This window comes from Rosa rugosa, chromosome 2 (genome assembly GCF_958449725.1).
Source record: "Rosa rugosa chromosome 2, drRosRugo1.1, whole genome shotgun sequence".
Taxonomy (NCBI): domain Eukaryota; kingdom Viridiplantae; phylum Streptophyta; class Magnoliopsida; order Rosales; family Rosaceae; genus Rosa; species Rosa rugosa.
This window is the reverse complement of record NC_084821.1, coordinates 37,950,628-37,967,619: the sequence shown is the minus strand read 5'-3', so window position 1 is coordinate 37,967,619 and position 16,992 is coordinate 37,950,628. Positions and strand designations below refer to the sequence as shown.

The 16,992-nt window shown below is 38.3% G+C and overlaps 1 long non-coding RNA gene across 2 annotated transcripts; it reads right to left on the bottom strand.

The window, feature by feature from the left end:
* Window positions 1-13,812: 13,812 nt before the first annotated feature.
* On the bottom strand, window positions 13,813-15,773 carry LOC133729032 (uncharacterized). 2 transcript variants are annotated; one of them, XR_009856192.1, is made up of 4 exons: window positions 15,544-15,773; window positions 15,151-15,291; window positions 14,341-14,498; window positions 13,813-14,026 (listed from the first exon to the last, which is right to left on the bottom strand). It is a non-coding gene; the product is annotated as an uncharacterized LOC133729032 (long non-coding RNA). The 2 variants fall into 2 exon arrangements; XR_009856193.1 differs by having other exon boundaries at window positions 15,151-15,288.
* Window positions 15,774-16,992: the final 1,219 nt, after the last annotated feature.

Here is a 16,992-nt window from a genome sequence, read left to right as displayed (position 1 = left end):
GAGTTCAGGCGTACAGGGTAGTTCCAAGGGAAGGGGTGGATCTCAACCGACTGCTCAAGGGGTGTGCGGCAAATAAAACGAGAAGCATGGCCGTGAAGAAAGGAGTAGTGCAGAATGATGTGTGCTTTATCTATATGGAAGTTTGCAGTTAGCTAATTGTTGTTATATATGTGTGTCCTCTATAAACAGAGTAGATTGGATTTATATATCTTCATTCTTTGTACACATTTCAATTCGATTCACGATGTAAGCATTATTACTATTTGATGTAAGTTGTTATAGTTGTAAGTTGAATTCCGACATGTTCAATTTGTTCATAGATTGTGTTGGTTTAATCACTTCTAATTTCTTGGATGGGGACTCTCAAATGAAGAGAAAAACGCCATGAAAGCTAGCTCAGTTCTAATCCATGCATGGAGCTTAGCTTTTAACTCTTACGTACTTTAATTAGGGCCTGATCATTAATATGGTCCCAGTTTTGTCTTGTCTTCATTTTTCAATTAGAAACTGCTTAAAGGACATAGATTTGCTGCTTTTGATTTTCATTTTGACTCTGTCACACTTTCTTTATAAATATTAAGCCGGAAGAACTTTACACCCAATTTGGCTTAATATAAATGTCAACCCTCCACGTAGATTGATTTCAGGCTAGGGCGTAAAAGTTGGAATGAATTTCTTATGGAGTGTCTTACGAAGTTATACATGTGTAGCCTTTTGGCTTGAATTTTCTTAACACCCCGTAGCTAGGCACACAGAGGTTTGTGGGGTAATCTCAAGGTTTTAAGTTTCTCCGAAACTGCTGAAATTTCCTTAAATTTGAAGTATCGAAACGAAATTCATATGCTATATCATTTCCGTCAGGAGTTTCCCGAAATTTTCCGTAAATTTCCTCGAAATTCTTAATTTCCGAAATATCTACACACACAAAATATATTAAAAAATTCACACCGAAATTTTGTTCGAAATTTCTCTGAAATTTCTGTGAAATTTGTTTGTCATTGACAAAATATGAATTTTTTTTTTTTTTTCCAATCAAGTTGAAATTGGATACAACAAAATCCTCTTTGCTTTATCTGCTACAAAAGTACTCATGCTCCAAGTCTCCAACCACATCATGATTCTATTTGCAATCGTGAGGCAAATTATGGAAATGACAGGGGGAGTGGCAAATCATGGCACTACAACCAATATAGTAGTGATGATCATACTACTTATCCTGGTGCAAATCGTGAATACAATTCAAGAGCTAGGGATGCACAAGGAAGACGCAATAGCCATTTGTCTCTAAATGAGTTTGAATCACTTTCTTCAAGTCTTGACTCAATGGACATAGGAACTCAATATAGTGATAACCCTAACCCATTCCATTCTCATTATCCTCATCATGAAATGAGTTCTACCTCAGAAAGTACTTACGGAATTGGATCAAGCTCACAAGGTGGAAGCACATATGGCTTTTTTTATCATTCTTCGTCCCAAATGTCATATGCTTCATACAATGAAACACCTTATTGGGTAATTCCACAATATCCGATATATGGATTGCATGTGGGAAGAGATCAACACACATACATTACCCATGTGATGAAGTACCAAAATCATTTCCAAAATTCATGTACTTGGGAGCAGTATGCCAGTATTGTATAATACTAAATGGGAGCAGTTCAACCATATGGATCGAACCACATCGTAGTAGCTCTTATTACTAATACTTTATATTGCTTTTGTTGTACTTGTTCATTTTCATTCACGGAGTTTTGGTATTACGTCCCCCCTCGTTGTATTTTTCTAATTATTAGTGAAAAAGGCATGATGGCCAAGCCTCCCACTGGGTTCCAGCCATAAAAAAAATAAGTAAATCACATTCACATTGTCAATATACAGAACATTTATAATTACATATAGATAAAAACACTAGTTTAGCAATTTACTACAGTTTTAGTTAATTACTCGTCTATATTAAATATCACAATTCTATTATTTATGTATAATTTTAGAGAGGTTATATTGTAAATAGGTTTATTATAGGTTAGTTTAGTCTATAAAAAAGTTTCATTCAAAAATATCATTTTATAAATGCAATTAATGTGATTTCTTTATTTTTAACAGAAATTTCCACCGAAATCGAAACTTTCTCCGAAATTTCCTTAAATTTGAAGTACCGAAATCGAAACCGAAACCGAAATTTGAAACCTTGCCGTAATCTCGATCTCTTCAATTATTTCTTTTCGTCAAAATAAAAAAATTATAAAGCTACAAATTAGCTCCTCTAACAAAACTTAAGCCACACATACAAGACATAAGCAACTGAAATAGGTAAAAGAGCAGGTCCAACCTTGTCACATCTATGGAATGATTGAGTGAGTCACCTAGTCAACAAGAAAATTGATTTCACGCCAGAGATGTTTGAAGGAAATTAGGCTGGGACCGAATTAAGCCCAAACTGAAATTTGTTGGACCGATTTTCCAGGATTTCTGGCCCAAAGAGGCTAATATATATATATATATATATATATATATATATATATATATATATATATATATGTAGAACACGCCACCTCAAAATGATTGAATTCAACGCTCCTCTAGTTTTGATAAACCTCTTCGGATGACAAATATAAATTTCAAAATGCTACATACTATGATTACAGCGGCAAGGCACAACGCCTAGCCTATTAGCGAGTTGAAGCGGAGTCGTGAGTGAGGTCTTCGGCTATGAACTCGACCTCATCAGTGGTCATGGATAGAGTGGCGTGTTCTGAGAGCCTGTTTTCTTCTCTTTCTTCTCAGTACTACGCCATGCTTTGTAAATTTAACTCCGGCCTTCACCACTTTAAATTAGGTTCTTTCTCTTTTTGGGCCATTTGTTTCTATAATCAAGTTGAAAATGGACACTGGAGACTGGGGACCTAGAAAGATTTAGATGATGAAGTCGAGTTGAAGATGAAGGGTGGAGAGACGGAGAAACAGAGAAAGGGAGAATGAGAGACAGATAATTTGAGGAATAGAAGACGATCGAGTGAAGTCGAGTACACCACATAATTTTGGACTTGATTTTATAATAATTGATAGAGCTAATTTCATTTACCTCCTTAACATTTAGATGTTAAATCAGTTATGGCACTGCACTTTTAATTTAATCACATATACCACTATGCTCTCCAATTTAATCAATCGTGTCTAATAATTTATTTTTTTGTCAAGCTAGGTATTTTGGAAATTAAAAATGTGGCTCTAATGGGCTCCCTTGTATGATGATGATTCACTAATGTGGCATGCAAAATTATATCGTATGTGACTATAATTTCAAAATACATCACACAATAGTAGGCAAAAAAGCCAAGTGTTAGACAAGATTGATTGAAATTGGTAAGTACATGGGCACGCGTGATGAAACTAAAAGTATATGGACACAAATGATTTAGGGTGTAAAGATTAGGAGATAAAATGAAATTTACCTTAAATGATATGAGGACACCTATCCTATGATTCAATATCGATCCACCATTCGGGCTTTATTTTTAACTTCTTTTGGTCCGGTGCCATATCGTTTTATACTATCTTCAGGTTGGATTTTGTAAAACACTCTAATTTTTTTCAAAAAAGCCGGACCGTCTGGGTCGGTCCGTAATAGACTGGACCAGGCCGGCTTTCGGACTAAAAGAAGATAGAAATTTTCGACCGTTGAAAAAACTGCCGTGTTGCTCATATATTTCCCCGAAAGCCAACAGTGACAGTTGGCTGGGTTGCTCTAATGGTCATTGCCGACATTTCAGGTTCAATTTTTCGCAGAACTGTATGCAGTAAGCTAAATGTTTACCATGTACACGTCGATTCCTTGTGCCTCCATCTCTCCAGCTCTGGTTTGTTTGGTCGTCGGCCTGTGCAGGCATGCCATGTCCGACTGTTTCTTGGAAGATAATAAGAAAATGCCTGCATGGTTGACCAAAATTAATTGCTGATCGATCTGTTGAGTTTGATTATTTCTTCTGTAATTTGATAATATACATCTTTTGATCCACATACCTATCACTAATTTCTGTTCATCTTCTTCGATGGTTTTCAAAGTCAATAACATTTAATTACAGAAGCCATTTCAGATCAAAGATCAAAGTTTGATCATCAAAATCCTAATATGAAAACATACAAGAAAGAAACTTCCGTAAAGTTAAACTATAATCAGCCAAAAGTTTCTTTTCCTTTTCCAGGAATGTGTGATTTAGGAGGAGCAATCCTAGAAGCAATCACGTACCATTCAAACCCACTTCTCTGAACACCAAACCAGAAAACTCGTTGGTATGAAAGGTTGGTTCAATTCCATAATTTAAACTCTTCATAGAAAATGAAACTAATTGGAAATAGTGTTGCTCTAGACATTAGGGTTACTTGTTTTCATATCCCAATTCTCAACATCAGGTTCTTGTAAACTACACAGCAAGAACTTGCTGTCATAGTTCATGTTTATTTTCGAGTTGTTTTCTTCTTGCTGACCGACGATTACAGAAATTCACTTGGTGAAATTTTTTATTAATGTTTACTTATCAAGTTTGATCCATCCATGGTAAGGTTCTACCTAATCGCAACACAACATCCCTTTAATTTCCCAAACCAAAAATGTACACAAGCAACTCACTCCCTCAACTATATATATAGAGAGAAATATGTGACCTGGGTATAAGCCATAAGTTCTAAGATATCCTATTTCATACAAGATAAAGCAGCAAACCATTTATCATGTCTTCTGGTTCTACTTCTTCTCAACCAAGTGTCCGTGACGCTATTTGGCGCAAGGAACATGGATCAAATTCAAATCCAGTAGTTAGTCAGCCCGTGGCAACTCAGCCAACTGTTCAGGCCTGTCTAGCAAAAAACAAAGGGAAATAAGCAAATCAAATGACGTATTGTGCACAAGCTAGCTTTTGTGCTTCTGTTTCATATGTTGATAAGATATAGTAACTAAAGGGCTCATTTGATACCATTTTTCTTTCTGGTACTCTTTTCCTTCACATTTACCATTTCTATCATCAATCTCCATTTAGCCTTCGACCTTCGAAAGAAACTACCAGAAGAGGAAGGTAGTTACCAAATGGGTTCTAAGTATAGTAAGAAATAATACAATTGTTTTTATTCATTGTAGAATGTATTCTATTCAATTTTTTGCTTGTACTATACAATAAGAAATATATATGTAATATATTATTTGATCTTGTTCATATATGATGTTGCTGTAATTGAGGATTTAGATTGTTTCTTTATTGATTGTCTCATAAAGGATTCAAAGTTGCTACTATTCTTTAATTTTCTAACTAACAAAATGTTGGTTGCTGCACTATTGCATCTCCCTAAACCATGAAGCAGAACAGTTATTTCTTCCACGCTAATTGCAGGCCGACTTAAAAGATCATCAACCAAAGAAATACAGTAGCGATAAGAACAACAGCACAAGAAACTAGAGAAGTTATTGGTACACATTCAATGCATTTTGGGTTCGTTTTCGACATGAATAGGATCTCTGCCATTACTTTTGGTAATGATGAATTTTGTTGCATAACCTTTCTTGCAACAATATAGATTAAGGGATGAAAATGGTGATGTTGATTTTTATTTTATGTTTAATCATCGGACAATAAAATTTTTAAAATTTAATTAGTGACGATAAAATTCATGTTACAATACCAATTTCACAGAGAACTTTGCAAATCATTAAAGAAGGCACAAATAGAATCATGACTTAAGTTTAAATTATTTGGAACATCACATTTTCGTCGTGAAAACATAATAAAAATATGTGCGTCGTCAATAATGAAAAAGTAATGCTCAGGAAATAATTTCTACATGCAATCAAAACATAAGAAGTCAATTTCTGTGTACACTTTACTCACAATTGAGAACGAAGGATGAGGTTTTTCGCACGAAAGGTAGGATAATGATCTTATCAAAGTAACTGAGGTCCAATATTTTTTTTTTTCAACAATGATCCAAATTGAGCACAAAAAGAAATTAATCATATATGACTATATTATTGTAACACCAGCTTGATGAATTAAGATAGAGATGCTCGATTAATTAGTCTCTTCAATCACAAGCTATGATCCTGATTCTTTGCTTTTCTTTTTCCCTGATGTGTTGCTTCAGTCTTTCATTTTTCAGAACACCCATCACAAATTACAGAAATTGAGTGATGTAGCTGTGACGAAGGTAGGGTGGGCTGATGAAGGAGTGTGGTGGTGGTGGATGTAGAGCTGCCTCTAAATGGATGGAAGTGTATATTTAGTTATTACTAGTGGTAAAATAGGAAGATATGGAGATAAAAGAAAGAAAGAAAAAATAGAGGTGTGTATTAATAGTATTTTTTTTTTTAATCAAGCCCAACAAGGCAAAATAGTATATTCATCACAAGCCAAAATAGGCCGTTACATATATACCCTTCTGCTGTCATTTAAGGACATAGACAGACAAGAAAGTAGTGGTAGTACCCACAGTGGTACGTAGAAATAGACCCACTCATTATACATTTCAGATCGTAGGGATGAGGATCTTTCCTCCTTTGGTACTACGCCGGAGGCGCTAGAGATCTAGTTTCCTAATACAAGGAATTTACACTATCCAACAATTTCCTAGCTTGTACATATAGTCATATAGATTTGATCAACGACGTACGTAATTTTTATACAGGTGTGGGTATATCCCTAATTTCTAGTCATGTTCTTCCACCCAATTGGTTTCAGTCAATATTAATAAAAGGATATTGAAATACCCAATCTGATCAAGGAAATTAATGAGAAACAAAAAAGAAAGCACTATGTAGAACAGGAAGCTAGCTCTCCTGGAAGAAATCATGTACTCATGTATTACTATCCAACAGCTAGCATTGGATAATTTGCATTACACTATTGAAAACCAAACTAGCTAGCCTAACTCATGAAAACTAGTTGTTGGGACGGTTTAGTTTTATTTAATCAAACTTGTTATATATATGGTAAAAGAGTTTGAACCTTCTATGGTACTAGCACATTGGGGGTACGTAACTCATTATAGTAAAGTTTCCCCTCACTTTCCTGATCGAAATAACACTCCAGCCGGACAGCAGCCACCCTCGATTAGTATGATCATAGGGCCTTTGGAAAGCAAAGTGATTTATCTATCTCCATAACGATCATCCTTAAGAGTTAAGTCACAAGATAAGCAGTTACAATTATCATGCCTTCGGCTAAGGACACGTTGGGAAAGGGTTCAACGGTAAAGGGAAGTTCAAATGGACCAGGTGGGAGTTCTCAACCAAGTCCTCAAGATGTACGCGCCCCACCAAAACCGAAAACAAGGCATGCCAATTAAGCTATGCTTTGTGCAGAATGGTGTCCTATAGATGTTTTCTCTGCAGCTAGTTCTTGTTATTATTTGTCATATATCATGTAGGTTGATCAAACAGGCATTAATCATGGCAACCAAAACCAAATAAATAAATTGTTACCATATATGTATAAACAGGTTACATATGCATTCATAAATCTTCATTCTTTTTACGAATTTCAAGTAGAAATTAAAGGTGTAAACATTTCGTTTCAGTTGTTATAGATCATAGTTCCTATTCCATCTCACTGTGTAATAGGTAGGAGAAATTAATGCAATATTGTTATTATTTTAAATTTGAGACGATGCCTTCTCTGGATTTGAAACATGTTGTGCATTCATCACACTAAACTTCACCAATTTGTTTTTTTTTTATTCCCACCCCACTCATATTGATTCCAGTGAGATTTAATTAAGATTACAAAAATGGAATTAGCTTGAAGTACATACAGAAGTGGCTTTTTTTTTTTGTTGATGAAAGAACACATTATATAAAGAAACCAAAGTTCAGGATACAAAAGAACCTGACCAGCATCAAAGACCCAAGGAACAGACTCTTAGGGATTGATGTGGGAACTGTCAAACAACGCCAAATTTGTAAAGGAAGAAGGTGGATTGGTCACCCAATCACGAGGACACATCCTCCTAGAAGCCAAAGCCGCTATGAAGTCAGCTGCTTTGTTGGCTTGTCTGCTGGACCAAAGCATCTAATTGCAGTAAATGAAGGAAGCAGATTGCCAGATTACCGGAGCAGCAGTCCAATCTAAAGGAACAATTGGAAATTTAAGACTAGTGATAACATCGGAGGAGTCTGATTCTAAAAGGAAGGTAGAGACATTCAAAGATTTCGCCAAAGAAAGACCCTATTTCACAGCTAAGGCTTCGACTAAAGAAACAGAGAATGGTTTGAATTGTTTCGTATATTCAATTGATTAGTGGCTCTGCCAATATATACAAGAGTTACAATAACAATCCTAACTTGTAGGAGGCATTCTAGGAAATAATCCTAAGTGACAGTCAATACAAGATTACATCGAATCAATTAGAATCTTCACTCTTAACACTCCCCCTCAAGTTGGAGTGGATGTTAATCACTCCCAACTTGCTTAACAATGTCAGAAATTGATTCGAGTTCAATGGCTTGGTAAAGATGTCTGCCGGCTGCTCTTGGGTCTTAACATACTGTGTCTTTATCATCCCCCTTTGTATCTTCTCTCTCACCACATGGCAATCAATCTCAATATGCTTTGTTCTCTCATGAAATACGGGATTAGAAGCTATGTGAATCACTGCTTTGTTGTCACAATATAAGCTCACTGGTTGTACTTGCCTAACATTCAAATAACGTAAAATATATAGCAACCATGTTACCTCGCAGCAAGTTGTTGCCATAGAGCGATACTCGGCTTCGGCACTTGAACAAGAGACCGTGCTTTGCTTCTTTGTCTTCCATGAAATTGGGGCATTACCAAGAAATATGCAATATCCTGTAATTGATCTTCTTGTATCCTTAAATCTTGCCCAATCCGCATCACAATATGCCGTTAGCTCCAAAGACCCACTAGAGGGTAGAAGTATGCCTTGCCTAGGAGTGTGTTTAAGGTACCGTAATACCCTATAAGCTGCCTCCAAGTGAGGCTCTCGTGGCTTGTCCATGAATTGACTAAGAGTGTGCACTGCATAAACCAAGTCTGGCCTTGTGATAGTAAGGTAGATGAGACGTCCAACTAACCTTCTGTACCTTGATGCATCTTGTAGCAATTTTCCATCACCTTGCGTGAGACATATGTTCTGTTCAATGGGAAAACGCGAAGATTTGGCTCCTAGAAACCCCGTATCCTCCAGAATTTCTAAGGCGTATTTTCGTTGACTTAACACAATGCCTCGCTTTGATCGTGTCACCTCTAATCCAAGGAAGAACTTCAATTTGCCCATATCCTTTAACTTGAATTGACTTCACAAGAAGGCTTTAGTCTTTGTGATATCATCCAAACTATTTCCCGCCAGAATTACATCATCCACGTAGACTAAGAGAGCGGTAAAGGTGCCACCATGATTGCGAACGAATAAAGAATAATCCGACCATGACTGTCGAAAGCCGGCAGCCTTGAGTGCTGCCGAAAGCTTTAGAAACCATTGCCTAGAGGCTTGTTTCAGCCCATATAACTACTTGCGTAGCTTGCAGACAACAGGTTTCTCCCCCTTTCGTTCGAATCCGGGTGGCAATTGCATATAAACATCTTCATGAAGATCACCATGCAGAAAAGCATTGTTGACGTCCAATTGATGGAAATGCCAATTTTGGAGAGCAGCCAAACTTAACAAAACACGCACTATGGTAAGCTTGGCAACAGGAGCAAATGTCTGGCGATAATCAAGTCCCTCAACTTGGCTATTACCCTTGGCCACTAAGCGTGCCTTATACCGTTCGATGGTTCCATCCGGATTGTACTTGACTTTGTAGACCCATTTACATCCAATGGGTTGCTTGTGGGAGACACCAAACTCCACGTTTTGTTGGCTTGTAATGCCTCTATTTCCAAGCGCATTGCCTCTCGCCATTTAGGGTCTTGTACTGCCTGTGAGAAAGTGGACAGTTCTCGGTGCAAGCTAATGTTAGCAGTAAAAACCCGATGGGGTGTAGAAAGATGAGAATAAGACAACACTTGGGAGAGACTGTGAGCCATACCAGGATGGACGACCTCGCCCGGAGAAGATGAAGTGACGGTGCGTGATGGGAGGGCCGCCTCAACATGAAAGTCGCGCAATACCATAGGGACTTTGGTGGCGCGAGTGGAGCGTCGAACTGGTATCGGAGAGGTTGGCGGATGTGAGGCCGAGATTGTGGGTGAAGGTGGAGATTCTGTGGCAAGAGGAGATGGAGAAGAAGAGTTAGGAGAAGGAAGAAGATCGTGAGAATTATCAGCGGAAGAGGTAGGAGAAAAAGTAGGAGACGAGAGAGGGAAGGAATTTGTGATATTGTGTTGGATTGACGGAGGAGAATTAGGAGGCGACGTGAGCTGTGGAGAAAATAGAGGAGTGGAATCTGGAGGAGAGATTAGAGGAGCGGAGTCTTGTGGAGAGATTATAGGAGTGGAGGCGTGAGGAGATATTGTAGGAGAAGAGTCGAAATCAAGGAAGAGAGATTTCGAAGGGAGAGGATAAGGAAGGGAAGCAGGAGTGTTTTTATGCTTGTCAACAATGTGTTTGTATGGAAAGATATTTTCAACGAAAACAATATCTCGAGAAAAGTGGATCTGTTTTGTGGAGAGATCATATACCTTATAGCCTTTCTTCCCATTTGGATATCCGAGAAAGATACACTCAACTGACCTTGGATCAAATTTAGACGGACGTGATGGGTGCGTGGATACGAAGCATTGAAAACCAAAAACCCTAAGATGAGAATAGCTAGGTTGATGACCAAAGATTTTTTCGAATGGGCTTTGTCCTTGAAGGTTAGGAGTCGGGGTTCGATTAATTAGGTAAGTGGCGGTTAAGATAGCATCCCCCAAAAAAGGTTTTGTCAAATGTGATTGGAAAAGAAGTGCTCTAGCAACGTTGAGTAAATGACGGTGTTTGCGCTCAGCCACACCATTTTGTTGTGGTGTGTTGATGCAACTCGTCTGATGAACAATGCCCCGTGAAGAATAGAAAACAAGAATATTAAACTCAGCACCATTATCACTCCTAACCATCTTAACATGCGTAGAAAACTGTGTTTCGACAAAGAGAAAGAAATTGATGAGTAAAGATCGAGCTTCAGATTTACGTTGCATCAAATAGACCCAAGTACTACGTGAATAATCATCAACTATAGTCAAAAAATACTTAGCATCAGAATAAGTGGGGACGTTATATCCACCCCAAATGTCAACATGAATCAAATCAAAACTCGAAAGACTTCGATTAACACTTAACGGAAAAGGTTTGCGAGTTAACTTCGCGAGAGGGCGAACAGAACATAAGTTGGTGTCATAAGACTTATTCGAAAGAAAGGGAATTAAAGAAGATGCTTTAGCAGACGGGTGACCGAGACGCTGATGCCACAAGCTATTGGATTCAAGATGGATGGTATTGCACGTTGCTTTCCCTGGAAGATCAAGGCGGTAGAGTCCCTCATGTTCAGTTCCCGTCCCAATCATCTTCCCCGATCGTAGGTCCTGTATAAAACAAAGTTGTCTTAGAAAGATGGTGATATAAAACGAATCAAATCCCAGTTTGCTAATTGATATGAGATTGAGATAAAATTGCGGGACACATAGCACATTGTGAAGGACAAATTGGGATGAAAACGTGATAGTGCCTATGTGTGTGACACAAACTGAAGTGCCATCAGGTAACTTCACAAAGCGATTAGGAACCGTTTTGTAGGAGGAGAGGAGTTTAGGGCTACACACAATATGATCAGTGGCACCACTATCTAAGATCCAAAAAGGCCTAGTGCTATTTTGTGAAAGTTGATGGACTTTACCCGATAACTCTTCATAATTTTGTATATTACCGACAAAGTTCGCAGAAGATGATTGTGATTGGGCCATGAGCTTGTTGAGGAAGCGTTGACACTCTTGTTTTGTGAAAGGAAAGTCTTCATTGTGTTCCTCTGAGGCGTCCTGTGCTCCAACAAGGTTTGCCTTGGACTGTTGCAACCTACCATTTGCAATATCATTCTTCCGTTTACGACAATACGCTTGTGAATGTCCTTTCAAGTTGCAATAGGAACATGTGATGTGAGCTCTGCAATATTTGGTACTGTGGTTAGTCATATCACATTTCTCACAATACCTGCTTCCTCTATAGGATCGACGAAAGTCACTCGCTCCTTCAGAACGTCGATCACGATTCCCTTTCTTGACAGAGTTGATGGAGGAGTCGGCGGCTTCCCTGTCTACAACATTGGATTCTCGGCCCAAACCTTTGATGGAGAAAGCTGCAGATTCTGGAACTGCAGTGGCTTTGTCTGCCGCAACCTGTGATTGCTTCTCATGCCGATGCACAATAGCATATGCCTTACTCAAGCTTGGTAGAGGATCCATACCTATTATGTTTCCACGGGTTTGTTCAAAGCTTTCATTCAAACCCATAAGAAACTTCATTGTCTTCTGTGCCTCCATGAATTTGTTAATCTCTGCTGCTGCATCATAGGTGCATGAAGGGAAGGAACATAGAGCGTCTTTCTCATCCCACATCCCTTTCAAGTCCGTGTAGTAGGCCGTGACGGAACGGCTTCCCTGCTCACAGTTGTGTATGTTGCCTTCAATTCGGAACAGGGCAACATAATTTGTTTGATCGAAACGATCCTTTAATTCCAGCCATATAGTTCGAGCTTCCTTACGGTGAATCACAGATTTGGACATGTTCTTTGTCATAGACGAGATGAGCCAATTCTTTACGAGAGTATTGCATCTGTCCCATTGAAGAGCTTCTTCTTCGTTGATTTGTGACCTTTTAAGAGTTCCATTTACAAATCCAGCTTTGTTCTTGATTTCGAGTGCCATCATAATCGAAGGTGCCCATATTGAGTAATTGTCCTCCGCCAAAGGCTCAGAAACCAACATGACCCCCGGTTGGTCTGAGTGGTGGATAAAGAGTGGGTGAGTAGAGTTCTCCCATGGTGCTGCAGCCCTGGAAGTTACTGAACCCTTCACGAGTTGGTGTTGGGATTTATGTTCTTCGTCGCCAGCCATGGGAATGGTTTGAGGAGGTTTTCAAGGTCTCAAGAGCGCAATGGCTTTGATACCATAAAGAAACAGAGAATGGTTTGAATTGTTTCGTATATTCAATTGATTAGTGGCTCTGCCAATATATACAAGAGTTACAATAACAATCCTAACTTGTAGGAGGCATTCTAGGAAATAATCCTAAGTGACAGTCAATACAAGATTACATCGAATCAATTAGAATCTTCACTCTTAACATCGACAGCCACCGCTGACATAGCATATATAGACTTACAAGTGCTAGCAACAATATCACCTAAAGAGTTTCTTGCTAATGCTGCAGTACCACACTACTAGAAAAAGGGCCTAAGGGGACACATAACATGTGTGCCTTTTGATACCTATAGGGACAAGTACAAGTATGTGTCCCCATTGAGCTATAGAGACACATATCATATGTGTGCCTATTGCTAGTGTTCCTATTGCTAAATGGCACACATATCTCATATAAATGTGTCCCCAAATAACACAATGGGGCCCATGGTTTCTTAAACTACAATAGACTACAAATACCATACAATTATACAAATACATTGCACCAAACTGGGGACACTTTCTACATCTGTGCCCATAGCTCATCATCATCATCATTTATTTATTTTTCATAATTCAATGCATAGACAAAAAGAATAAGAACATAAATCAAATTAAAAGACAAGAGAATACTAATCACAATATCATTATAGTGATTATACATTTCATTAAACAACTCTGTCCAACAATACATAAACAAACTCCAAAACTGAGGATTACATTCTCTCCCAAAAACTACTCAACTCCAAGCAACCCAATATGGAGTAGAACCCCTCTATATCAGGTAGAATTAATTCCATAGAATTTTAAAACATGGAAATCCTGAGTAATTTAGTAGTACTTGTTCCAATATTATTGCTTCAACTTCCTTTATAGAACCACATATTTCTGCCTGGTTAGAGCTTGCCACAGATGAATGAAGTCTGGAAAACAAATGAAGAACAACCTAGTTAATTACATAAGTATAGCAAGGACAAGTATCTAGCTTATGTATAATGCACCACTGTGAATCATAATAATCTAAACTTGAACTCTAGACATGGATCCATTAGTAGATTCTTCTATAAACCTCTACTTCCAATTTCCCTCCCACTAAAGTTTAGTTACATAGCTGAATCATAATCAAACATAGCTAAAAGAAGATAAAATCAAGCTATCCAACTATACAGCAAAATCAATAATCAAACTAAAATTTCAAAGTCATTACTTGGATACAGGGATAGTAACAGTAAATTACCAGATGCAATAGCCTTTTTTATAACTTCAAAATCAAGATTTGAGACCTGCTCAATCTCGACCCTCTCCCTCGAGCTGGTCTCTAGTATCTCTAGTTCTCTACCGTGCTCCATGCTATGTTGTTGTCCTCTGATGGGGTCACTGAATTGGAAGTGAAACCTGAAGCAAATGGCTAGTTAAAAACAAGAGTATATGACAATGAAAGACATATATATTAAGCCAACGAAACCCAGTGCTTACTATAGACTTAATTATTCCTAAATCCTCTATATCTTAGGACAGTAGTGGAGAGACCAATTGAACTAAAACTTGCAGATTTTATGAGATCTCTTGTCTCTTGTTCTTGATCAAACGACCTTCATTCTTAATCAAAAGACCTCTAATGAAGGCATGAATTTGTGTGATAAAAATACAAAAGATGCTCTTCATAGTCCGAATCAATTCAGCAATGATTCTCCTTAACCACAAATTTGAAATAAAACTAATGTCATAAGATGCCAACCTCAACTCTAATAAAGCAATCTAATCAAAACATCGTTATGTGTATAAAATTGGTAAACTTATTACTCAATATACATTTATTATTTGAACACATAATACAAACACAATAACAAGTTCAATTCACATAATCAGTTGCACCCATTATCAGCTGTGAGAATCCGTGACCTGTAAATTTTTCGGATTACAAATTGTAAGAGCATTGTTGATCAATTGATATAGTCAGTGCAACATATTAACCAATATCTAAACAAGGAAACAAATAAACTATCTGAATATAGCACCCCTTTATTAATGAAAAGATCAAGATTACCATTGTGTTGAGGGAAATTGGTCTCTTTCCATCGAATCCGCTACCACTCCAACTTCAACCTTACTGCCGATCCAAAGCGCACTAGACTTCCCCTCATCACCTGATGAAATCGACCAAGATCTCCTAGCCTAATCCAATCTACTGCAATCATGGTTTTGCTTCAAGTTAATTGGCTTGAAATCACATTTAGATCAAATGCAGCCCAAATAAATTTGAAATCTACAGTACATATAAAATAAAACCTGTAAGTAATAAAAAGAAAACCCATCATCAAAATAGAGTTTCTACCTCCATTCCACACAACAGAAACCATGGATCCAAACTAGAGTTTTCTTTGATTCGAGTCATGAAAGCCATAATATTTGCAATTAATTTCAAGAGAAAAAGGGTAACCTTTTCAGAAGTAAAAGCGATAAATAGCCCAACATATTGCAACCCTTGGGGGTTTCGGAGAGAGAGAACCAGAGGTAGAGAGCCGGGGATAGTAGATCTGCCCCGTCGTCGAAGAGCAGCACAGCAGATCCCGCCGGTCAGCAAACACCAACCGTTGCCCATACTGTCAGAAGAGGCTAGGCTGATCTGACTTCAGATCTGGACTCCGGTATCGTCCGGCCGAGAGAGAAAACTCTCACTTCTTTTTCCTGCTGCGCGTGTAGCGCGTACAAACCTTTCAGTATTCAGGCGTTTGTATACTTAATACACAATAATATACATTGAAAACAGAAGAAAGGACCCTCAGGAGAGAGACTGATGGCCAAAAACGCAGCACTCAGAGAGAGAAAGAGAATATGAGATACGGATTCATTGTGATTGACACATAACAAATACATACTTCCAATTGCCCGTGCACAGTAGGTATATTTATTGAATGGGGACACATAATCTGTCCCTTTTTTGATTATGGGGACACATATCTTCGTTAGTCCCTATTTCTCATCTAAAGGCACAAATCCTTCATGTGTCCCCATTATATGTGTCCCCTTAGGCCTCTTTTCTAGTAGTGCCAGAAGAGAAAGAATCCGAATGGCAAGCCGCATCCGTATTAATCTTTAACATACTAGTAGGACGTGGTGACCAATAAACCGATGAAGGGAGCAGCTGTGGAACTCGAGTGGGTCTCGGTGGAGGAAATTATAGAAATTCTAATGCAGCATCATAGGCTTTCCGAGCAACCAGAGTAGTGATGGAATCCAGAGAATAGCGAAGACCAATTAGACGTGCAAACCAAGCTGCACGAATCCAAGGACATGCGAACAGTAAATGCTCAATGGATTCACTCTCAATATTACAAATAGGGTAGAGAGAAGAACGACTAATATGCCTGCAAAACAAAGCATCATTGGTGTCCAAAGAATCTAATAAAGGTCTGCATCGAAAATGCTTAATTTTGGGAAAACACCCCACAGACCACACAAATTTCCAGACCTTAGAATCAATAATATGTAAAGTATGAGGATGAGAGTGGGTAATCGGAAACGTACCAGAATGGCGAAAGTGGTAACCTGAACGGACAGTATAAGCGCCATGATTTTTAGCAGGCCACACCAATTGATCCAGAGCAGTTGGATTAAGTAATGGAATTGATTGAATGGCCACCTGTTCATCCAATTGGAGGGGGGAGGTTAATGGAGGCCAGGTTCCAGGTCATATGATCGCGATCAATGAAATCAAAAACACAAGCAAGAGAAGGAACCAAGGCTGCAGAGAGATGCTTAGAAGGAATTAAAGGCAGCCAATTATCTTCCCAAAATCTGATAGATTGGCCATCTCCAATTTGCCATAAGGCACCAGATTGAAGAATAGAACGAGCTGCAAGAAGATCGACCAAATCCAAGAAGGGGA